The 25341-nt window shown below is 38.1% G+C and overlaps 1 long non-coding RNA gene across 3 annotated transcripts in view; it reads left to right on the forward strand.

Annotated features, from left to right (window-relative positions):
• LOC132710151 (uncharacterized) overlaps positions 1 to 25341 on the forward strand; it is a 68549-nt gene that overhangs the window by 32132 nt on the left and 11076 nt on the right. The window contains exons 3-4 of one of the 3 annotated variants that reach the window (XR_009620896.2): positions 474 to 554; positions 5044 to 5477. This is a non-coding gene — a long non-coding RNA (uncharacterized LOC132710151). Of the gene's footprint in view, positions 1 to 473; positions 555 to 2698; positions 3227 to 5043; positions 5478 to 25341 lie in introns of those variants that run through there. The other 2 variants (XR_009620897.2, XR_009620898.2) reach the window with 2 other exon arrangements.

Genomic DNA, 25341 nt, shown 5'->3' on the forward strand with positions numbered 1-25341 from the left:
CAGCCAATTGGACATCACTCACTCCCACCCAGTCACATGACCCCTCCCCAGCCATGCCTCCCCAGGTTTTGTAGCTCCCTGTATTTTCTTTTAAACAGGTATCTCTGTGTGTGTGTGTGTGTGTGTGTGTGTGAGTGTCTCTTTCTCTCTCTCTCTCTGTCATCTCTTTTTCTCCCTCTCTCTCTTTCTCATCTCTCTCATGTGTGTGTGTGTTGTGTGTGTGCATGCGCATGCGCATGTGCACGTGCACAAACACAAGCCTGATAGAGGAGAGAGCCGTCCACTTCCCCAGCACAGGAAGGGGTTTGAGGACATGTTGCAGCCCTGAGTGCCAACATCACAACTGCCCCTTTCTCTTTCCCCCCCTCTTGTTGCAGTCTTGCTTGCTTCTTCTTGTTCCCTCCTCCTCCAGCTTGCCATTCCCCTTGTGGCATCTGTGGGTCTCAAGACTTTCCCTTCTTCTCTTTCCCAAGGCACCAGCTTTAACGGAGGGGAAGCAAAAGTGGCCAAACAGCACACGTCCTCCTGGAGGATTCATCCTGCGGCGGCAGCAGGTGGGATCTAGGCCCGCATTCTAGGCATTTGTTCTGCTCTTCCCCCCTCCTGCTCCCTTCCAGGCCAGCAAGAGCACATGGCATTGCCTGTATCACAGGGTTAAATCCTGAAACAGCCAGGCTGCTTGGTTTGCCCTGACAGATCACCTTTTTTTTTTCTTCCCTCACCTTGTTTTTTTAACTCACCACTTTAGAGGCAGTGTATACAGGCAAATCCCAGGAGGCACGCATGCAGGGGGCAAGGGTTTCAGTTGCCCTGCCCCCTCCACTCCACTTTTTTTTCTGCTCTTCTTTTCACTCAATGGCCGCCCCTCCACTTGATGCACAGCACTATCACCTGTAGGGAGCCTCAGTCTCAAAGAGAAAAGCAGCAAGAGAAAAGGCAGCCACGTCTGCTGCCGCTGCCTTCTAGACGGCTGCCTCAGGAATGAGGGGGAATAAAGAGGCTAGCATGCAGGCAAAGGTTCACTCACTTGTTTGCTCTCCCACCTTCACTGCCTTTTCTCGGCTCCCCTTGTCTAAGGAAGACGCTGCAGATCAGGAGGGCCACATGGAAAGAGAAAAGGCAGTGAAACTTGTAAGAGCGGATGCGGGACAGCAAAGCAAGGGATGCTTTGGGCTGCCAGATGGCCTATTTATTCCCTCTCACTCCCAAGGCAGCCAGGTAGCACAACACGAGGCTACAGAAGCTTTGTGGTGTTTCTGGGACAAGGACAGCTGCTGCTGCCATTCCAATCGGTTGGGGGGTGGCTGGGAAGCCAGGCACTCCCACAATCTGACAGAGTGGGTGGGCGGGCTCAGGCCAGCTGGTAGAGAGTGGTCATTCCTTCACTTGTGGTCTCCTGAACCAACCAGAAACAGCTGAATCCCACCACTGGTCCCACAGAAGGTCTGCACTCATACAGGCAAACAAACAAACAAGCAAACAAACAAATGTAATAAATACCTTAGACACATTCTATGGAATGAAGACAGAAAGCATAAGAATATAAACGTAACACACACATTAATTAAAATGCAGTTAAAATCATTTTAAAAATATAAAAGCAGATTTAAAATATAATGATAGATAGATAGATAGATAGATAGATAGATAGATAGATAGATAGATAGATAGATAGATAGATAGATATACCGCCGGTTGACGTCACAGTGGGAATGGCCGGAAAATAGTAGAGTTCTGCCAGGCTCCATGAAATGCAGCCAGCAACTGCTTGCCGGGAGACCCTATGGGGTCAAGCTGCCCTGGACAGGTGGTAAAGAAAGGAAAGGTGCTTCATCAATCATGAGGAAACCACAATTTCTTTGTTGATCCGAAGAAAGCTCTCCCAAATGGCAGCAGGGACAATGACCATTTTGGTCAGCCAAAAGCTGGGACAACTGGGACACTAAGATTTTGTGCTGGAGTGGTCCATGGACAGAGCAGTGAAACTGGGTGAGATAACTTCCAACCTTTACCTTAGAGATTTAACCAAAGTAAAAAATTCCAAAAAACAATCTCCAAACATTAAGAAAGTGGTGATTGGACTTATGGAGAAGGATTAAAAACTAAAAACTAAAGAGAAAGATTAAAGACTAAAATGCAAAAGAAATATCTAAAGGATGTTTTAAAACACAGAAAGCCTGGAAAAAGTTGAACAATATTATGAAAAGTGATTATTGGGAGAAATTGATTTTCTTTTTTTAAAAATAATTTTTATTTAGTTAAAAAAGAAAAACAAACAAGTACAAATATGACAATATACAACATACACAACAAATAAACATAGATCGACTTGCATTTTGGATAGTCATATCGGTAAACTATATTTATGTATATTTCTACTCCTTTAGTTATATAACGATATTTTGAATTCTCTTTTTAATTTATTGTTTTCTTAGTTGGTACTCAATTCCTGTCTAATTAGTCCATTTCCTTTAGTGTGATCCTATTTTTGTTTTATTTTCCTTTTCTCCAGCCAATTGTACCATTTTTGCCATACCAGGTAGTAATCTGTTTCCTCTTTTTCTTGCATTTCTTTCGTGAGTTTATCCATCTCTGCACACTCCATTACTTTTAATATTATTCTATCTTCCAATGGTGTATCGGAAGAAATTGATTTTCTAAACTCTATTTTTAACTCCCTTGATTGCTTGACAATCAGCTGTTTTGACTTTTACACTGTTGAATGCTGGAATTCGGAGCAGAGGAGCCATCTACTGGAGGAAGAAAATTACTGCAACATGGGAAATTTAAGTGAAAGTGATAAAAGGAGAGAAAGTAAACAACACCTGGAAGGCTATTTGACCTTGGCTTTATCTTAGTAGGCAGTTTGGATGCTTGGAAATATTTAGTGAGCTGTTTGAAGATCTTTAAGGCAAATTGAATTGTAAACACTAAAACTTTATTGAAACTGTTCATTGAAAGGTGGATTTGAAAGACTTTAGGAAACCTGGTGGGCCAAGCTGGATTTGGTTTACTAACATCACTTGATAGATCATCCTATGAGGCAAAAGAAAAAAAAGAGAAAAAGAAGAAAAGACAAACAAGACTTTAAAATTTGGACAATTGAAAAGGTGTAAACGGAAAATTATAAAGACTGTAAAGTATAAATTTATAGCTTTTAAGGACTAGAAAGCTGAGAGACTTGGAAATATAATTCTGGGATTGATTAAATTTTATTAATAATTGACTTTTTTGAGTTTTTAGATATTGGGATACTGGAATATTAGAGATGTTATGAGTAATTTTTGATACATTAATTTGGTACAAAATGCCTCAGCAGGAGACAATAAAGTTCTATGAAGGAATGTTATGATTAGGTTAAAAGTATTTATGAAAATGTGACAAAGAATCATAAGGAGATGATGGGATTGTTCAAAGATAAAAATGTGAGTGTAGAAGACCCTCAACAAATGGTGGGAAAAGAGGAACATAATATTCAGAAGACAGATGAGAAATTAGAAGAAGTGGTGGAGGAGACAAATCAAAATAAGTTACAAGAAAACAAAAACACTGAAAAGATAGTAACAATAAATACTAAGAATCAAATAGATAATTCCTTAAGTACTTAACAATAGAACAGAAGAAAAAAAGGAAGATTTTCCAAAAATGATGAAAGGATTATGGATGGGTATCCAAATTATGCAGCAGAAGGGAATAAGGGATAAGGGAGAGGGAACATTCAGTCTATGCAAAAGTGTTAGAAAGAAAGATAGGATCCCAAGAGAGAAATATAAAAGAATCAGCAAAAAGTCAATAAATTCTAAAAAAGGCTGAGAAATGACTGATAGAGATATAATATCTTGCAATATTGTGACTGTATTAAAAAGTATAAATTGGGAAAATAGTAACATATGTACAGATATATAATAGAATTATTATAACCCACAAATATACTAAGGTTAGGTGGTGGAAGACCATGATTAGGTATATTTAAATGTATTATTATGATTAACAATGTGCAAAAAATATACTGGAATTTATAGCTTTCAAGGACTACAAATTCAGGGGTTAGAGATATAATTCTGGGACTGATTAAATCTTATTAATAATTGGTTTTATTCGTGTTTATAGAAAACTGAGATATTGGAAATATGGTGGAACTTTGAGTAATATTTAAAATATTAAAATATTTAACAGGGGTCAACAAACATATTGTATGGAGAAATGTAATTGATGTTTAAATATATTTTTGGAGAAAGCAATAAAGAATCATAAAGAGAGAATAGTACTATTTAAAGAGGTGACTATGGAAAAACACTAACAAGTTGGGGGGGGATAAGTACAAATTGGGAAAACAGTATTGTATATATTGATACACAAAAGAATATATTATAATTATAATGAGCATATTAAGGTTAGAAGTTGGTAGATAAAAACTATGTATATGTAATTGTATTATTATTGTTGTTGTTTTTAGCACTGTGTAAAAAATACGTTGACCCACTATTCTGTCCACAAAATATGTTGGTTGTTAAAGGAAAACTACAAATAAAGCATATACTATACATATGCATATGCTGTGAAAGTGACTGCCTGAGGGTATATATATATCATTTTCAAGCAGAACTGAATTTGGTGGAAATTAAAAATGAAGCCTCAAATCAGCCTAATAAGGTGTTGTTAATTGAAGAAGTGGACAAGAAGCCATATATAAAAGGCTAGCCTTATTAAACTTAGCCTTTGAAATATCTAACTTGGTGGATGGTTCAGTATGGATTGATCCTAAAAAGAATGAATTAGAATCAGGATAGATATGGATCACTAACATATCTTATAAAAATGTCTGTAGCAAGAGACAATTTGGAAGAAAAAAGAAATAATTATTTGCCCAACTGTTTGTCTAGAAACTTAATTTCAGAAAAAATGGGAGAGATGAAGTATGGACAAAGAGTTAGAATTGGACTATATTTATTAAAATGACCTGAAAACTGACCTTTTAAAGATTAGAAAATAAACTGTGGATTTGCAGATGAGCTAACCCTACTCTAAAATTATATTTTTTAGATGATAGAAAAAAGTCCAGAATTCAAATGGGCTGAAGACAATCATATCAACAACTTTCTACCAAGGCAGAAGAGAATGACAGGTGGCAAAGTGTGCTCCTAATGACTTCTCTGGCTATACATAATCTCCTCTGTTCATTCTCTTATAGTCTGTGAATGACAATTGCTACTCTGCTAGTGTTACCAGGTTAACACCTAAATCTTGCCAACCTCCCCTCTTCATAGCATAGCTGTGAAAATTAATTGAAAAGTCCACTGAATCATCTCAGCCTTTAGTTGTAGCCCTGAGCCCCCAAATTCAGAGTATGTCAAACAAGGTTGATGTATTGATAACCAAATCCTTAAGTAGTAAAAATCAACTTTCATAATAAAGGTGCCTTAGCAGTATATATACGCACATATATGGATGCAAGCACTGAACTTGAGCCTTAATAAGAGTTGTTTGTTTGATTTGTCTTCTGCCTGTTTGATCTATGAATGAGTTTGCTCTTCTTATGAAATATCAGGTTTATGATTTAGGAGTTTTTCTGAATTCATGGATCTAGAACCAACAGCAAAGGAAAGCTGTGGCTAAAATAGAAGAAAAAAACTGTAACTCAGAGCTGAATTGCGGAGTCCTTGGTATTCTCTGAGCTTACTTATTTAGCTGCAGATATTTCATTATCCAATGAATTTATTATTTATTTATTTATTAGTTTGATTTATATGCCGCCCTTCTCCGGAGACTCAGGGCAGCTTACAATGCTTTTAAGCAATAGCCTTCATACTTTTGTATATACCTGCTTAGTAGGGCTTTTGCCCCCCCCCCACTGTTCTATTTTATACAAAGTCAGTTTATTGCCCCCACAAATTGGGTCCTCATTTTACCTACCTCAGAAGGATGGAAGGCTGAGTCAACCTTGAGCCTGGTGAGAATTGAACTCACAGTAATTGCAGACAGCTGGCAACTAAATACTACTTTAGCAGTAGTTTAGTCCACTGCACCACCAGGCTCCTAACATAATATCAGTGAGCAGTGACGATATTACCTAGTCAGGTGATGAACTTTCTACAGTCACCAACCAAGGTCCAAGAGCACCAAAGACTTTACAGCTAGGGCTATATTGGCCAATTTCAGCTTTACCTAATTCAAGAGGATCTGGTTGCCAGAGATCACTTATTACCTCTGGTTAAACTAACGTAATGTGCTGTACATGAGACCACTATAAACATTATTTGGAAATGATCAAGAATGTAATGCCTCATGTATTAACCAGTGCCTGATGTTGACAATATATGCTATAACAGCCATATTGCAGGTCCTATGCTAGCTGCCAGTTGATTTCTGACTACAATCTAAAGTGCCATTATATAACCTATAAAGCCGTTTATAGCCTGGCATCTGGGTATCTGCACAATTGTCCCTCTTCAATTATTGAGATAATAATGCCCCTCCCTGATGGCTTTTAAACACTGAGCTCTTTCAAAGAGTATTAAAATTGACTTCATGATTTGTATTATCTCTTATTTCAGTGTTTCTCAACTTTGGCAATTTGAAGATGAATGAACTACAACTCCTAGAATTTCACAGCCAACATAGGAGTTGACTAGGGAACTGTGGGGTTGAAGCCCACACATCTTGAAGTTTGCAACGTTGAGAAACGTTCTGTCCTTTCATATTTGTTTTTGCTTTTTCCTTTTGTCCATGTCCTGTCCACCCAGCAGTTCGAAAGCAGGCAATATTGTGAAAGGAAGATTTAAACCAGGCAACAAGAGCTATGGATTTGATTTTGTGAAAAATGAATTGGAAATCCTACTGTGTGATTTCCAATTCATTTTTCACAAAATCAAATCCATAGCTCTATGATGAACATATTATTGGTGAGGTATAAAAATTGTTACTGAAATTGAACTTGGATAATGACTATGTAAAGCATTGTATCATTCAGTGGACAAAGGACTTGGATATAATATAATGCTTGAACAATGGGAGAATATGCGGACGAAAGGTTTACAATTCACATTCAATTATAATTTGAAAGAAAACTTTTGTAAGATGAGATACCATTGGTATCTAACATCAGACAAATTGTCAAGAATATGTATAAAGGCATTTCAAATGAACGATGAAAGTGTAAATGTAAAGAAGAAACTTTTTATCACTTATGTAGGACATGTGACAAAGCAAAGAAATATTGGAGCAGGATTTATATCTTAATACAGAAGATTTTTTAAGTGAACATAAAAATAAAACTAGAGACTTTTCTTAGATTTAATGGATTAAAAAATTGGAGAAAAATGGAATTTGATGTTATATATGTTGATGACAGCAATACCTTATGCACGAAAATGGAAAGATACTTTGGTTCCCATAATGAACTAATCGCTGCAAAAGTTGATGGAGTTAGCAAAGATGGCTAAATTGATTGCTTTGATTAAAAAAGAGAACACAATTAATTTTGTTTCTACTTGGAAGCTGCTTTTGGACTTGTGCTTGAGCTGGAAAAAAATGAAACTTTGATTTTGGGTTTTGCTTATTAGGTAGGTTTGCTGTTATAGAAAGCTGAGGTTTTATGTTATTATTTTATTCTCTGCCTCAAAAGGAGTCAGAGGTCAATGTTTTTCTTTTCCTCTTTCCTCTACACTTTTCCCTCTATCCCTTTTCCTCCCTTATTTCCCCATTATTTTTATTTTCTTTGTATTTCTGTATTTTATATTTTGTTAAACTAATAAAATACTAAAAAAGGAAAAAGGAAAGGAAAGCATGCAATATTGTGAGTAGATAAGTGAATACCACTTTGGTGTGGAGAACCTAGCTGCATTCTTATGTGCAGAGTGCAGAAATGCAGAGCTGGGCTGGCTGGATGTGAAGCATTGCAATGTGAGGTGAGGTGAGGCGAGACCAGCAGAGGACCCGGAAGAGCCAGCAACCAGAGCACCACTAGTTAACCCCACAAATTAGGTTTACAAGAATAGGAACACAAGCACCAAACAGAATGAAGTAGCAGTCTAGGCTCCCAAGACTATATTGAGTCTAACATTTGTAGATTTCCTTGACATTGTATGCCCTATGCTAAATAATTTGTCCATGTGATTCTTCTAGATGATTTATTGTTCATGATTTTATGATGTTGATTTAAAATAATTTACACTGACTATTTTATGGATGTTTTCATTAATTTTTCATATCATAGAGGCCATTGAGAGTATTTGAATTGTAGCAAACTATAAATGTGATCATTAATAATATGTGTGTGTCTTGAACCACAGTGTCATATACAGGGGTTGGATGGGAAACATATATGTTTTTTTTCCCCATCACCAGATATTTTCCAGATGTCTAAAATAAAATAATTAAGTTAAAATTGGGTCTCATGGAAGTCAATATGAATAGTTAATCATAATGAAGTTCTGTTGATTTCAGTAGAACTCAGCATAATTAACTGAGTGTAGCAGCCAGCCAAACATTACAATCTTCCCTTCATCCACCTGGGAAAATTTCTATCTCTTTTAGCCAATATAATGGAACACTAAACCCTGGGGTTTTTACGTAGATCTAATCAGAATGCTCTTTCTCAGGAAAACACAGAGACTAAATGAGTATGAGCTTGGGTTGATTATTAGTGAAGATTACGGATGTCAAACTCATGGCATCATGTTGTCATCACATGATGTATCGTGATTTTTTCCCCCTTCGCTAAACCAGGGGTGGCTGGGGCCAGTGTGTGATGCATCGTCTGCGCGTCGCAAGTTTGACACCCCTGGTGTAGATGACGGCAGGCTAAAGTTTTGAAAGTGAGGGATAAAGATACAAAAACTCAGTTTCAAATCATTGTCAAACACATTGGCTGACCTATGAGTAACCAGTATTGCTCATCTGAATTTAATGCTCAAAGTTTTAGTGAGGAAGGTAAAAGTGGGCTGGTTTTATTATTAAAAGAATAATGCCCAGGAAATGGAAAATATAGAGCACAGAGTTATACTATAAGTGAAAGAATAGAGATTTTTAGATTTATCTGTTCTGCCACCTTTAAAATGTCAGAGAAGGATATTTTTAAAATCAGCAGCTAACTTCATCTTCAATTCAGCTGACTTCCATGTAGGAAATGGGAGAGAGGCATTAAGAAATGCCTTGGAGTAAGATTTTAAAAATTAGTCACAGATTTAAGAACTGATTATACAAATTGATATTCACATGTTTGGAAAGACAGGTATTTCAGATGGAAAAACATGTGGATGAGGATTTTAAAATTTACATTAAATTATAATCTAAAACAGAATTTTTACAAAATGATGTATTATGGGTATTTAACATCAGATAAATTATCTAAGATGTATAAAGGTATGTCAAATGTATGTTGGAAGTGTAAAAACAAAAAAGGCCCTTTCACCTTCTATAATAGACATGTGATAAAGCAAAAAAAAAATTGGACTATGATTCATATTTTAATACAGAAAATCCTGAAAATGGAGATAAATATGAAACCAAAACTTTTCCTCCTGGGTCTAATGGAAAAAGAATTGGAGAAAAAGTTTGGAACTTTGTTACTATATATGTTGACAGCAGCAAGATTATTGTATGCTCAAAAATGGAAGGATACCTACTGTAGAAGAATGGTTGCAGAAGCTAATGGAGTTGGCTAAAATGGCAAAATTGACTACTCTGCCCAAAGAAAAGAACATAAATATTTTTGTTTCCACATGGAAACCGCTTCTGAACTTCGTGCTTATGTGGGAAAGAATGAAACTTTGATTTTGGGTTTTACAGATTGACTGATAGTTTATGACAAAACAAAAAGTTGTGATTTGTTGTTAATGCCTTATTCTACTGTAACAGATAGAGTCGGGTCAATGTTTCTTTTTCTTTCCCTTCCCTTCCTCACTTTTTCTTCCCCTTCACTATCCTCCTATTTGATTTTGTATTTTGTATTTTTATAATACTTTATAACCGAATAAAAATGTATTTGGACTAGGAAATACAGGTAGTCCTCAGTTTACGACCATAATTGAGTGAGACATTTGTTAAGTGAGTTTTGCCCCATTTAACAACTTTTCTTGCCACAGTTGTTAAGTGAATGACTGCAATTGTTAAGTTAGAAACATGGTTGTTAAGTGAATCTGGCTTCCCCATTGACTTTGCTTGTCAGAAGGTCACAAAAGGGGATCACATGGCCCCAGAACACTGCAACCATCATAAATATGAATCCATTGCCAAGAATCTGAATTTTGATCACATGACCATGGGGATGGTGCAACAGTCATGTGAAAAAGTCATTTTTTTTCAGTGCTATTTAACTTTAAATGGTCACTAAATGAACTGTTGTAAGTCAAGGACTATCTGTAATGTTTTATTCTGTTCTGTTTTATTCTATCTAAAATGAAATGCCTTACTATGCATAAGTAAAAAAAAAATGAATTATTTAATCAAAGATCTTGTGGATGTTTTACAGCCAGCTTTTCTGTATCATGGATGTTATTTTTTCAATTGGAGAGAAATGTATACATTTACAAGTAGTAGAAACTGGGAGCAGTATTTAACTTGATCTTGAGTAAAAATAAGTACTTTAATTACATGATCTTCTATCTAGAGCACTTTTTTCAAATCAATTTGTACAATCCATTTTGGGTTGAATCACCAAGTGAGGAAGAAATAGTATTTTACCTACTTCATGCAAAGGGAACAAAATGATTGAAAGAATGTGAAAGCTACAAGTTACCATTTCTGGAAAATGTGGTTTTATGACCAATAATTCCTCATCTTGGTAACCAGACCATATGAATCTTGTTTGCTCTTACAAAAAGAACTGCTGCTAGTTATTAACTGAAAACCCCAATGGCAATATCACAACCAGAAGGGGAAAAAATAAGAACTTAGTAGGCTGAAAATAAGCAGTTGTTGTGGTTTGTTCCATGATTTTGTGGCAGGATGGTTTATGGACAATGATGAGAAGTGAATCGGATTGTGTTATGAACATCAAAGGGAGGCTAATTCCAGATATGGAGTGATGGCTTTGTAAAATCTATGTTAAGCATATTATTTACTTAGCGTTCCTTTTTCAGAAAACTGAAATTTAGTGCAGTCATGTGGGATTCCTAGAACATAGTTCATTGTTCAACCTTGTAGAGAAATCAATTAAAATAAAGTTATTAACAGGTAGAAAAGAATAGAAGAACATGCAATAGATAGAAAAAAGAAGATGAATAAAAAATGGGGTGAAAACTAATTTGGCTGAGCTATGAAACTGCTGCTAAATAGATAAATGTAATGATATTATTCTGTTATATCTTATGTCTAGGATAAAAGTCAGCATCCCAGGAATATAAAATATCTTAAATTCATCCCACAAAACAATAGCATAGTGAGGGATATAACAGACCAGGTAATGTCTGGCACACACATCTTTCTGGAAAATAATTATCATTCTAGCAAATGCATTTTATTCAGGAGATGTAATACATCATCGATCGTTTTAGAAAGTGAGGTCAAGTCAATTAACTGTCAAGGTACTTGTAAGTTAATTAGCTGGTGCAATATTTTGAGTTATATTTCTGAGAATTGTTAAGCACCCATGTTTTGGATTGCTTGAGATCAGATTCTTTCTTCTTACAATATAAAAGTGAACATATTTATATTAAAACTTCATTATAGACAAGTGCAAACACAATACAAATCCTATGTAGAAACTGTTCAATAAAAGCATTTTCTAAAAATAATTTTCAGGTACAGGAAAAAAAGAAACCTGAGCAATAATAAAATAATATCCTGGGCCAAGTAGATGGGGAAATTCTGCCTTTAATGTCTCTTAAAACGTCCTTGGTTAATCCATTTTCTCTATCTTGGCAAAGCCAAATAGGCTGCTTGTGAATAATTCACTCTTAAGCTGTATAAATACGATAGCATCATACATTCGAGAAAGAAACTAATTACAATAATGGGCTGGAGTTTGATAATCCAGAATATTGTTTTCTAATCTAATTCCTTTTCTGAGATAATTACTCAGAATCAGCCACTGTCAGGATTATAAAAATAATCAGATTGGAGGTAGGAGCTGCTGATAATATCTTAGCGTCCTATTTCTCCTCCCGATAAGCAGTTCCAATCAATTCAACAACTGAGAATTGTTGGCGATTATTCCAAATGCCGTTTAAATACATCATTTTACATTTGTGTGTTTTTGAACTTCCATTTCTTTGTGGAATACACACACACACATATACACACATACATACACAATAGATTTGAAATGCTGTTTTTAAAATAATTATCTGAGAGGAGGCTTTTATTGCAGAAACCAATTCCCTGCTTCCTTAACAATCCCCAGGTTTGCTTTATGATATGTTCAAAAGCTTGACAACCGACTGGGCCTTAAATGCTTCCCTTTGAGTTTTGAAAAAAGAAAAATGGAAAAGAAATGCATTTCTGAAGCAAGTCAACTGCTGTGCCGTTGCATGTAGTTGATTATCTGCCAATGCTTAAACTGAAACATCAGTATAGTTGTTATTATTAAAAGGAAAGTTATTGGTCATTCTGAGTATAAAAGTGGAAGTAAACATATATTTTTGTTTAAGTAAACATAAAAGGTGAGCTTTAGATGGTAAAAGCATAATATATTGTTTAAATCTGCAAATACTATATTCCAACTTTGCAAGTAAAAATAATCAGATAGAACGTTAGGAGTTCTAAGAACCACACAACAAATAAGATCAAATCTAAATAATGTGATGATTTTCCCCCTATGGCCCATTAGTTAATTAATATATGGAGGTGGCTCCAATTTGGAGATATAATCTAAAATAATTCCTTCTACAATATGTGAGACCATGCAAATTCATTGTTAAGAGAAGAACAGATAGTAGAATAGAAGCTTGCAGGAAAAATAAGCAAAAGAGTTAAATAAATTCTATTTTATCTTGAAATGTTGGCAAAATTTTGAAAAACCACTTTCTGGCTTACACAGTCTAAAACTAAAATCATCTCAATCAAATTGACAGAAGTTGAAGAAATGGGTCTCATACACCCATTTCTAAGAGATAAACTTTGGGAATAATATACAAAGACCTGGAATATTCTAGTACATACAATAAATAATGGAACAATACTGAAAATAGAATTTATTATTTTGTTAATAAATAATCCCCAATTTCATTGTATATTATATTCACAGAAAAGTGGTAATATATGTCTATTTCTACAGTTATTTTTAAGATAAATTTCCATATCACAGCAATATTTCCTAACTCAGACAACGCTGACAATATATCATTACAAGTCCATATTTCATGAACAACTCTCTGATGGCTATGTAACAATGATACAATTAAGTGGCTTGTAAACTGAAACTATATATAAGCATGTTGAATTTAAAGTAAATGAAATAAGCACAGAATTTCAAATCAATTCCTCACATATATGAAAAATGCCAAGAGAAGAAATACATATTCTCCAAGTATGATTTTGTGCATTTTATTCCCTCATTAAATTTTATAATGGCTCACTATCTGTGCATCTAAGGATCCTTGCTCTATCTCATCTTTGATTAGCTATAAAGGATGCTACTTAAATCATAATGGGTTCGGTAACGTTCATGGCACTGAAAGAGGTAAAAAGTAAAGGCATATTTATCCAATTGGACAAAGGGTTTTACATGCTGATTGTCTATTCAGCCATGTTAGCACTGTTTAATTAGAGTTATCACTCCTCTTTTCTTTAACAGCTGCATGATAAATGAATATAAAATGCTATATTCCATGCTAGGAATACTATTGTCTTTTATATTTGGCTATTACAAGTCCATAATGATGTTGTTTGGCATTGTCAGATTTTTGGACTGATTGCTTTCTTTCAGCCCTAGACTGGGAAACCAAAAAAATCTGACTATCAATTCAGGGTGAATCTTGATCCTGCAATGGATTGAGTCAGTCTGATGGTGATGATTGTAATCATTATTTTATACACTTGGACACATTTTAAAGCAGCAAATATGTAATATCCTAGTCTATCATCTGCAAAGAATGATTGAATACATTGGACTTTCTTTCATTATTGATACAATATAGCCTTTTATATTATCGGCCTTCTCATCATGATTAACACTTATATAAAAGCTTTTTATTTAGAACTGTCAGCTTTAGTAGAGGGGAACGAAAATGATCAACACATGTGACAGAAGTCTTCTCTTCGAAATTGCATTGTCCCCAAGTGTCATGTTCTAAGACTGTGACAACTTTCTCACGCCTCTCTTGAATTACAAATGGGCACTCATCAAATCAGTGTGATTATGTAGCTGCCTTCATACTAGTGGCTATTTTTAAAAAACTGACATTATTTAAAATATTTGCCAGCATTCTAATAATTCATCTCTTCTCACAAAAAAATGTTCCTCTTCTTACAAGAAATCCTGCCTTGTGGCTTTCACTCCCCTTTGTGGCAGAAAAGATGCCATAATTGCCATTCATATAAAAAAACTAAATTCAGAAAAAAGATCCAAAAGATCTTTTCCTGATGATAACATCTTAGACTCAGAGAAGATGCTTCTTAAATGGAGAAAAATCAACTTAATTAATTATAAGTTTCAAAAAATTTACAATTTTATTTTGAACAAAAACACTTAATTTACAGAATGACAGAGTAACCATTGGAAGAGAAGTTGGAGGTCTTCTACTGCAATCCCTTGCTTAAGCAGGAAACCATTTCAGACAAATGATTGTCCAATCTCTTCTTAAAAACCTCTAATATTGGAGAGCACCCACAACTTCTGGAAGAAGTCATTTCACTGATTAATTGTTCTGTTAGGAAATTTCTCCTTAGTTCTAGGGTGGATCTTTCTTTTCTTTCTTTCTTTCTTTTCTTTTATTAGATTTATATACCGCCCTACTCCAGAAGGACTCAGGGCGGTGAACGGGCACAAAATAAAATACATAAATACAAAAGTTAAAAGATATAATTAAAACCAGATTAAATAATTTAGCCCAAGACAATTAAAAAATCCCAATAATTTAAAACAAATTAAAATTTCGATGTAAAAGAATTTTAAAACAGGGGAGAAAATTAGGCCAGGCCGGCTTGCTGGAATAGAAGAATCTTAAGAGCACGACGGAAAGTGCATAGATCCGGGATCCTCCGTATCTCTGGGGGGAGCTCGTTCCAGATAGTGGGTGTCCCACAGAGAAGGCCCTCCCCCTGGGGGCCGCCAGTCAACATTGTTTAGCTGACGGTACCCGGAGGAGCCCCTCTCTATGAGAGCATACCGGCCGGTGGGAGGCTGCTTGTGGTAGTAGGTGGTCCCGTAAATAACCAGGTCCTAAGCCATGGAGCGCTCTAAAGGTGGTAACCAGAACCTTGAAGCGCTCCCGGAAGACCACCGGGAGCCAGTGCAGCTCGCGCAGGAGAGGTGTCACACAGGAGCACCATGTTGCTCCCATAACCACCCACGCGGCCACACTCTGCGCCAGTTGGAGCCTCCGGGTGCTCCTCAAGGGGAGCCCCATGTAGAGAGCGTTGCAGTAGTCCAGGCAGGAAGTGACAAGGGCATGAGTGACTGTGTGTAGGGAGTCCCGATCCAGAAAGGGACGCAACTGGCGAATCAGGAGAACCTGATGAAAAATTCTCCCGGTCACGGCTGTCAAGTGCTCTTCTAAAGACAGCCGTGTATCCAGGAGGACACCCAAGTTGCGAGCCCTCTCCGTGGGGGCCAGCGATTCGCCCCCAATAGTCAGCGATGGCATCAACTGACTATATCGGAACGTCGGAAACCACAGCCACTCAGTCTTGGATGGGTTGAGCCTGAGCCTGTTCCTCCCCATCCAGATCCGTACGGCCTCCAGACACCAGGACATCACTTCAAGGGCATCGTTGGGGAGGTCCGGGATGGAGATGTAAGCTGGGTGTCATCAGCGTACTGATGGTACTTCACCCCGAAACCACAGATGATCTCGCCCAGCGGCTTTACATAAATGTTGAACAGAAGGGGCGAGAGGACCGATCCTTGTGGCACCCCACATATGAGGGGCTTTGGGGTCGACCTCTGCCTCCCTGTCAACACAGACTGCAACCGGTCGGAGAGAAAGGAGGAGAACCACCGTAATACAGTGCCCCCCACCCCTAACTCTTCCAACCGGTGCAGCATGATACCATGGTCGATGGTATCAAAAGCCGCTGAGAGGTCTAATAGGACCAGGACAGAGGAGCAGTCCCTGTCCCAAGCCCTCCAGAGATCATCAACCAACGCGACCAATGCTGTTTCCGTGCTGTACCCAGGCCTGAAGCCCGCCTGGAATGGATCCAGATATGTCGTTTCATCCAGGTACTGGGGGAGCTGTCGCGCAACCACACTCTCAACAACCTTCGCAACAAAGCGAAGGTTGGAGTCCGGACGATAGTTAGCCAACACTGCCGGGTCCAGGGAAGGCTTCTTGAGGAGAGGCCTCACCACCGCCTCTTTCAAGGTGGCGGGGAAGTCACCCTCACCCGACGAAGCATTTATAATCCCCTGGAGCCAGCCTCGCATCACCTCCCGGGAAGCCAGCACTAACCAGGAGGGGCACAGGTCCAATAAATATGTGGTCGCGTTCAGTCCACCCAGAATCCTGTCCACGTCGTCAGAGGTCACAGGATCAAACTCATCCCAGATAACATTCTCAAGACCTGCCTCAGTCAACCGCCCTGGAACTATCCAGTCGGAGTCCAGATCTTCCCGAATCTGAGTGATTTTGTCATACAGATATTGAACAAAATCCTCGGCTCCACCCTCCAAGGGGTCCTCCTGCGCTTCCTGGTGGAGCAGGGAGCGGGTCACCCTAAACAGAATGGCCGGGCGATTATCTGATGATGCAATAAGAGCAGCAAAATATGTACATTTTGCTGCTTTTATTACCACTAGGTAATTCTTAATATGATATCTTACCAGTGTCCGGTTGGATTCAGAAAGACTGGCCCTCCAACTACTCTCTAGGCATCTTTTCCAGTGCTTCATCTCCCTCAGCTCCTCAGTGAACCAAGGAGCTAAGCGAGATCGGTGCCGGGTCAGAGGTGGCAAAGGCACGACCCGATCCAGAGCTCCAGTGGCCGCCCTATCCCAGGCGGCCACTAGGTTCCTAGTCGAGGCGTGTGCCAGAGTCTCAGGAAATGGCCCAAGCTCCATCTGGAACCTATCAGGTTCCATCAGGTGCCTGGGGCGGAACCATCTTACCGCTCCGCCTCCCTGCGACGGGGTATAGCGGTTCAAAGGTCAAGGTGAAGGAGAGAATGATCCGACCATGACAAGGGCTCGGTGACTATATCCCCTATCTCAAGATCACTCAACCACTGTCCAGAGACAAAAATCAGGTCCAGCGTGTTTCCCCATGTGCGTAGGGCCATGAATTAACTGGGTCAGGTCCATAGCTGTCATGGAAGCCATGAACTCCCGAGCCACCTCCGACGTCTCACCCACAGATGGCAGGTTGAAATCCCCCATGACCATAAGTCTGGGGGTATCAACCGCCACTGCGGCAATAACGTCAAGGAGCTCGGGCAGGGCTGCTGCCATGTGGCAGGGAGCCAGGTATGTGATCAGCAAGCCCATCTGATCTCCATGACCCCACTTCACAAGGAGGGACTCACAGCCGGCCGTCTGAGGAACAGTGGCCTCCCTCGGTCTCAGATCTTCTTTAATAATAACCGTAATAATACTCCCCCACCCCTGCCCTGTGACCTCGGCCGATGGAATGCAAGGAAACCTGGTGGGCACATTTCCACGATGGGAACCCCCCCTCCTGGCCCAACCAGGTCTCCATAATACCTGCCAGGTCTGCTCCCCCCTCACCAATTAAGTCACAGATGAGGGAGGCTTTATTTACTACGGACCTGGCATTGCACAGCATCAGCCGGAGGGCTGGGCCATGAGGGTCTGTGCAACCTGGGGAACGGTGGAGCCTTGGGGGCCAGAGCGCACCACCGCTCATAAACAGCGGGTGTGCACTCCCCTGACTCGATATGGCCCCCTGCTCCTGCCATATCTACCCCTCCCACTCACAGTAGTGATGTTCAAAGCACTATCCGGACAAACTCTGACTCCCCCCTCGACCCCGGGATTCCCACCTCCCACACCGTGCTTTCTTGCCAGGCCCGCCCCTCCCCTTAGTGGGCTATCCCCCATGCCCACAACCCGCATTCCAATCAAACCCTCCCCCTCCCTAGAACCCCTTAAAAATTTAACTAAAAATTTGAGTAAAAGACCCCTCAACCCCCTAGTTTTCATATGCCACCTCTTTGGGTCCCAAAACCCATCCTTGAGGTAGGCCCTCGATAAAGAGGAGGGCCACATCTGCGAGAGGGGGGAATCTTGCAGCGCAAGCAAGTCCAGTGTCGTATACATCTCCAGGTGTAACGATGGAGGCACGGAGCATAAACAGGGGTCTCACAAAAGATGTAAAATACAGGTATAGTTCAAACTAATCAAGGATCTCTCCTTGATTAGTTTCCATCCATTGCTTCTTGTCCTGCCTTCAGTACTTTGGAGAATGGATTGACCCTTGTCCTCTTTGTGAAAGCCCCTCAAATATTAGAACATTACTATCATGTCACCTGTAGTCCTTCTTTTCATTAAATTAGACATACCAAATTCATGCAATCATTCTTCACATGATTTAGCCTCCATCCCCTAATTATCTTTGTTGCTATTTTGTTGCCCTCTGTCTAGAGTTTCAGCATCTTTTTTTTTATATCATGGCAGCTCGAACTGGATACAAGATTCCAAGTGTGGTCTTATCAAGGCATTATAAATTGGCACTAACACTTCATGTGATCTTGATTCTATCCCACTGTTAATGCAGCCTAGGATTTCATTGCCTTTTTTTTTTTTTTTGGCAGCTGCAGCACACTGCCATCTCATATTTAAGTGATTATCCACTAGGATTCCAAAATCCTTCTCACCGTTACTGCTGTTGAGCCAGATATACCTTATTCTATACCAATGCATTTAGTTTTTCTTGCCTAAGTGTAAAGTCTTGCTTTACTCTTCACTGAATTTCCTTTTATTAGATAGGGCCCAGTGTTCAAGTCTGTTGCGATCCTTCTGAGCCTGTCTTCTGGAGTGTTGATTATTCCTGCCAGCTTGATGTTATCTGCAAATTCAATGACTTCCACTTTTATCCCCTCGTCTAAATAATTGATGAAGATAATTTACATTTTTTTAAAAAAAAATTGGCACTTATATCTAGTTCACACCCCTTGAACCAAATATAACTTACAGACTTTTGAGCATCACCCAAAATCTTTCTAACACACTTGTATACACAGTACACAATTCCTAGAAAAAGGCTGAGATGGGGAAGTGAATGATTGCAAAGAAGAAATGGAAGGAAGTCTTTGTGGAATGGCAACACATGAATCATTTTATGCCACTTCAGTCCAAATGGCTCAGTGAGCAGTTGGCCCTAGACTAGTAATGTGGCTGAAAATTGTCATTAGCCAGTCTATGTGATGAATTTAGACTGTTCTTAATTCCCCCATGCACAATGAATGCCAACTCCAGGGTTTTCAAATGATAATATATCCATAATTTAAAATGGGATGAATTATGAGTTAATAAATAATGAAGTGTTTAAATTGGCTTTAAAGGCCTCTTAATTCTTGAAGGTATGCTGGGTTATTCTATTGAACATTGATCTTGATTTCTGGTGAAGAATTATAAATTTGATTTAATAATGTGCAGACTTTATAGCTTCTTATTGTTATGGTGTCTAACTACTATTTTATTGTAGTTCACTTCCAATGTCCTTTCAAATTATATTTTATGATGTTATGGTTTTGTTTTTATTCTGGTATCATCTAACCCTTGTAGGACTTAGCTCGAATGTTGGCTTAAAAATATTACAATTGCCTAAGTCTATGACATCCACTATCATCATGAATGTTCAGATGCATTTCCATTTATTTTTTTCTACATGCCTGTCTAATAGGGTTGAATAAAGCTTTGATTTGAAAATTTGATTGAAAGTCAGCTGGATTGAATGTCTCCTTCTAATTGATGTGTCATGTGGAATCAAAACAGATGTCTGAGCCAACTCAAACAATTCAATTGTTTTGTCAATGTGCATGCACATAAGATAACTTTTGAGATAATTTTTAAAATTCAGTTCAATAAGATGCACAGCTCTAAATTTTAGACACTCGTGGAAAGTTGGGGATATAAAAGTACTTTCTCCTAAATCTTCATTTATCAAGATTTATAATATTCAAGTCTAAATTGCAAAGAAGTCAAGTCACCACAAGTCAGTCCTTATCATCACTTCATCACTTTTGATCAAATTAATTTACTTGTGTGTCATTGCTCTTGTTTTCTTGGCTTTATAAAATCTGTGATTTTATAGTTAGACACTTTAAATCGGCATTACCACATCTATATTAAAAACTGCATAATACATTTACCAATAAATGAGGAATAACTATGTTCACATAGTTGAATGTGTTATGTATAATTTGTTGTGTTCATATAACTATGAACTCACAATTTTTCCAAATATGTACAACTCCTGAATACAACTTTTCCTAGTTTATATATATATATATATATATATATATATATATATATATATATATCCACAAAATATCCCAAAAATGTGCCCACATTTTAAAATATGATATTCCCTAATGTAAGCAGTGTTTCATAAGATATATATATATAATTGCTCCTAATATGTTATTTTATGAATATAGGCATTGCAATATGAACTTCTAAAAATCTCATTTATCAAAACATATATCGCTTTTTGAATACAAGTGGGTTAATATGTGTATCTTTCTGAGTGCACCTGTAAATATAACTGTTAGTGTTTGTTTGTTTGTTGTTGTTTTTAAGGCAGAGATTCACCCCAGTACTGGCATTTTTGCCACAGAAAGAATTATCATAACACTACTTATAAATATGATCTCATAGAAAAATCAGTTGTGCATTTCTTTTACATCTGCAAGAGGAAATTAATGTAAATGGAGCAAAGATTCTCTTTTGATAAACTTCACAATTACAAGGATTCTCTGAAATTCTTCAGAGGAATTTCTATGAACGAAAGTTCTGTATAGTCCCAAGAAAAAAGCAATATAATTAACATACATATTTGACAAATGTTTTGTTCCAGCTAAATGGAAATTATAATAATATATAATTATTTGTTACAAATCTCTTTGCAAAAACATTTGGGATGGCTTTCCCTCAGGATTTGCAGAGATTTTGTCAAGTGTCAGGAAGGAGGAGTATTGTTCCAGTCATGAGTTTGACCAAGTTGTAGATACCACAAGGGAAAAAGAGAGGACAGCAGAGCTGAAAATAGAAAGCAAGCCATCAGAGAGAACAAAGGTGACAGTTCCTAAATAACGCTGTTACTCAGGCATGTGCACATCTTGATGGAGTTGTTAATTAGCTCCTTGTTCACATTTAATCCTGCTTCTCTGAAGGTGACAATGCAGAAGTAACAATGTGGACATCAGGCATTTCAATAAGGATTCTTCACTTGGGTGCTTTTCATTTTAAAAGAGAAAATGAGGGTCTCTGAGCAATTTACTATCTTCTGCTCAGCCTTTCCATTTAACCACTTTAGATTGGCATCTTATTTATTCTACAAGGTATGTAGACAACAGAAGTTCTAACTCGTTCTAAAGTTGGAACTATCAACCCCACCCACCAAATAGTTTCCCCCTCATTCAGGACAAAGGAACTATCTTCTTTTCCATGTCTAATATTTTGGTATTATATACAGTCCTGTCAGGTGGACTAGCCTGATGATATAAACCAGAACAGGAAACTGACTGCATAAAAGGCCTAGAAGTGTAATGAGATAGATCATAATAAGAAATTATTAAAAGTCTGCCTGCAGTTTCCCTTCCCTCCCTCTTATATCCCAGGAGCCATATAGATCCATTTTCAATCTTTTTCTAATTCATTCCCCCTACCCTCTGAACTTAATACATTCTTCTGGTCTGTTGTGTGGATGTTTGAATGGTTTACGGGTGGGAAATTTGTGATGGAAGGTGTTTGGGGATTGTTATGTGTGTTGGACCTGGTCTTTGGGTGTTAAGTGAATTTCATTGTATGGGTATACTGTGTATATACCAGGGGTGAAATCCAGCAGGTTCTGACAGGTTCTGGAGAACCAGTAGAGGAAATTTTGAGCAGTCAGAGAACCAGTTGCGGAAATTTCGACTAGTTCAGAGAATCAGCAAATACCACCTCTGGCTGGCCCCAGAGTGGGGTGGGAATGGAGATTTTGCAGTATCCTTCCCCTGCCACATCCACCAAGCCACGCCCACCAAGCCACACCATGTCCACAAGCCACGCTCACAGAATCAGTGGTAAAAAAAATGGATTTCACCACTGGTATACACGTACAATGACAATAAAGTTATTATTCTGTATACTTTCTGGATAAGTTCTCAAAATCTTCATGTTCCATACAATAAAAGTATTAAAGCTGGAATAACTAAAAGCCACTCCCTTTGAGATTGTCCATCCTAACTGTCCACAGTATGAATTTTAGGGGCCCTGGAATGTCCTGTAATATATAGATAACCTAGGTCCTTGTTACTGAATCAGCTTTCTTTTCCTCTCTTGTCTGTGGTTTCCTCTTTTTTTTTCATTCACTTTGCCCGATTTTGTCCAGATTTTGCATGTTTTGTTAAAGTATAATATGAAATTTCAAGCTATTTTTGCTAGCTGAACTAAGTGGCATGTATACTTGGTGTATTCAAATACAGAGACTGACCTGAAGTGTTCTGGGTACAAATTAAGTTCCCACAGCTCTTTCCAACAAATAATGCATACTTGTCCTAGCATAGATAATTGTAGGGCTATTGAACAATTCATGGTGTGTAAGACTTGTTGATCTATCTTACAAAAGAACTCAGACTTCTCTAAGAGGGCAACCTTTAGTCTTTGCAGTATTTCACACAAAACGGTGGGAATTGTGCTGATTTTGTCTCATCCTATATTTACAGCTGTGGAGACTAAAGCAAAGCTATCAGCTTCAACAATTATTAGAGATGAACAAAGAGGCTTAGCAAACATTTTTAGGTGTTTTCCCTTGTTTACTCATGTGAGATTTCAGCAATTTCCTCCCATGAATTTCCTCTGAGCTCTCTTTGAGATTGCATACGCTACTATCTCTTGAGATTCTGGAAATCTTTGGAATTTAGGACACTTTCAAAAATAAGTGTTATTTAACATGGAATATCTAAAGATGTTGTCTATGAGTATGTGTTGCTCACAAGTAACACATTGTTTATCTCTGCATTATTGTCCATAAAATGTCCAAGGAGACTTGTGGAGCTCAGCAATAACAGAATAACAGAGTTGGAAGGGACCTTTGAGGTCTTCTAGTCCAAGCCCCCTGCTCAGGCAGGAAGCCCTATACTATATCAAACAAATGGTTGTTGATTCTCTTCTTTAAATCTTCCACTGTTGGAGCATTCACATCTTCTGGATCATTGAGATTCCTATCAGTGTCCAACATAATTTTATTGCTTTCTACTGAACATTGCTATGTTTTTTTTTATTGAAAAGTTTTACAGAAAAGAAAGGTTTTTCCCACCACATTCCCCCCACCCTTTTCCCTCCTCCCGACCACCCCCACACCCCTTCCCTGCATCCCACCCTCCCCCCCAGACTTCCCAGAGCAAAATACAGGGTATTTCAGTTAACAATCATAAGATAAATTAACCTATCTATCCTTAGACTACAAAATCCCCCCCTGAAACCTTAACTCCACTATAGATAATATAATACTTCTAAAACTTAACATTCATTCATAAGCTATTTGATATTTTCTTGTTTGATACTTATTTTGAATATAATCAATCCATCTTCTCCATTCCGATACGTATCTTTCCTGTGTATAGTCCTTCAAATATGCTGAAATTTTTGCCATTTCCGCTAAATTCATTACTTTCAGTGTCCACTCTTCAATAGTAGGCAAAAAGTCCTTCTTCCAGTATTGCGCTACCAACAGCCTAGCTGCTGATATTAAATTTAAAATCAGTTTGGTCTCTAATGCTGTACAATCCATAGTTATATCCAATAAAAACAATTGCGGAGTAAATTTCAACCTTTTTTTCAAGATGTTCTGGATCACCCACCAAATTTTTATCCAAGTCATAATGTCTCCTACTTTGTTTTCCAGGTTCAGATTGGCTTCATTGATTTCTTCCACTCTCTCATCCACCTGAATAATAAGTTTTGCCAATCCTGAGACTGCAAAAACAATATCATCTCTTATTTCACCATGCTTTACTTCAACAACTTCTTTAATTGACTTTATATCCTCCTCAAATTTCTTTAATTTCCCTTCCACAATTATTGTTAGGTTATTCATAGCTGCAGCTTGATTATTCATGGCTTCTTTTATAAATTCTTTGAGTTCATTAAAAGAAGCCTCCTGACTCTGTGAATCAGCCAGAAGTTGTGCTTTCTGTGTTACTACTGATTCTACTGGAGAACCTCCTCCACCTCTAGAAGCTCCTGGCTTAACTTGTTTAGAAGCCATCTTTTTTTCTTTTTCCTTTCACAGCCACAAAGTCCCTTAAAGAGTTTTCAAAAGCTTGTAATTTATAGTCTATAATTTATCAAGCAAAATAGTCTTTTCTCCACAAGCTCTCAATTCCCAGCAGTTTTCTCAAAGTGCAAAGTTCTCAATAAACACTTTCGTTTCTAACTTTCACTTTCACACCCATAACAAAGGTGCCATCTTCAGCCTCCAGCTCAAAGAGATTCAATTAGAAACAATGTAAATCCGTAGTTAGCACTGTAACTTTTAAAGCTTGTTTTCCTGTTTCCGCTCTGCCTGCGCTTGTATTCAATCAAACTCACTTTTGCCTGCAGATTGGTCATGATGTCTGGCTCTGTTTAAAACAGAGTTGTCCCAGATCTGGAGCTTCTTAGTGGGCTGCTCGGGGAGCTCTCACCCTCCAAGCCTCTGGAATTATTCCAGAGGGCTTTCAGGGAGCTCTACTCGCACCCACCGGCTCTCCTCTCCTTCTTCTCCCGATGGAGAGGTTTTTAAGCCACCAGACAGCCGATTAGTGCTGTCAAAGCAGCTTTTACGAAATTGCGGGACTGGCGGTCCGAAGAGACCGTCCACGACGCCTGCAGTGCCAACCGGAAGTCATCATTGCTATGTTTTTAAAATATATTTATGGTATGCTGTATTTTTTACCCAGTTTGAAACAAGTCGTGGCTAATAATTGGGCTTAACTATAAGTTATGAGGAATATATAGACTTCAATAGTAGTCAATAGAAGCTGTGTGTGCATATGCACATTAAAGATCATTATCAAGAGTCCTCCATCAAAGAA

The sequence above is a fragment of the Pantherophis guttatus genome, chromosome 4 (assembly GCF_059756535.1).
Source record: "Pantherophis guttatus breed Tessera chromosome 4, ASM5975653v1, whole genome shotgun sequence".
Classification (NCBI taxonomy): domain Eukaryota; kingdom Metazoa; phylum Chordata; class Lepidosauria; order Squamata; family Colubridae; genus Pantherophis; species Pantherophis guttatus.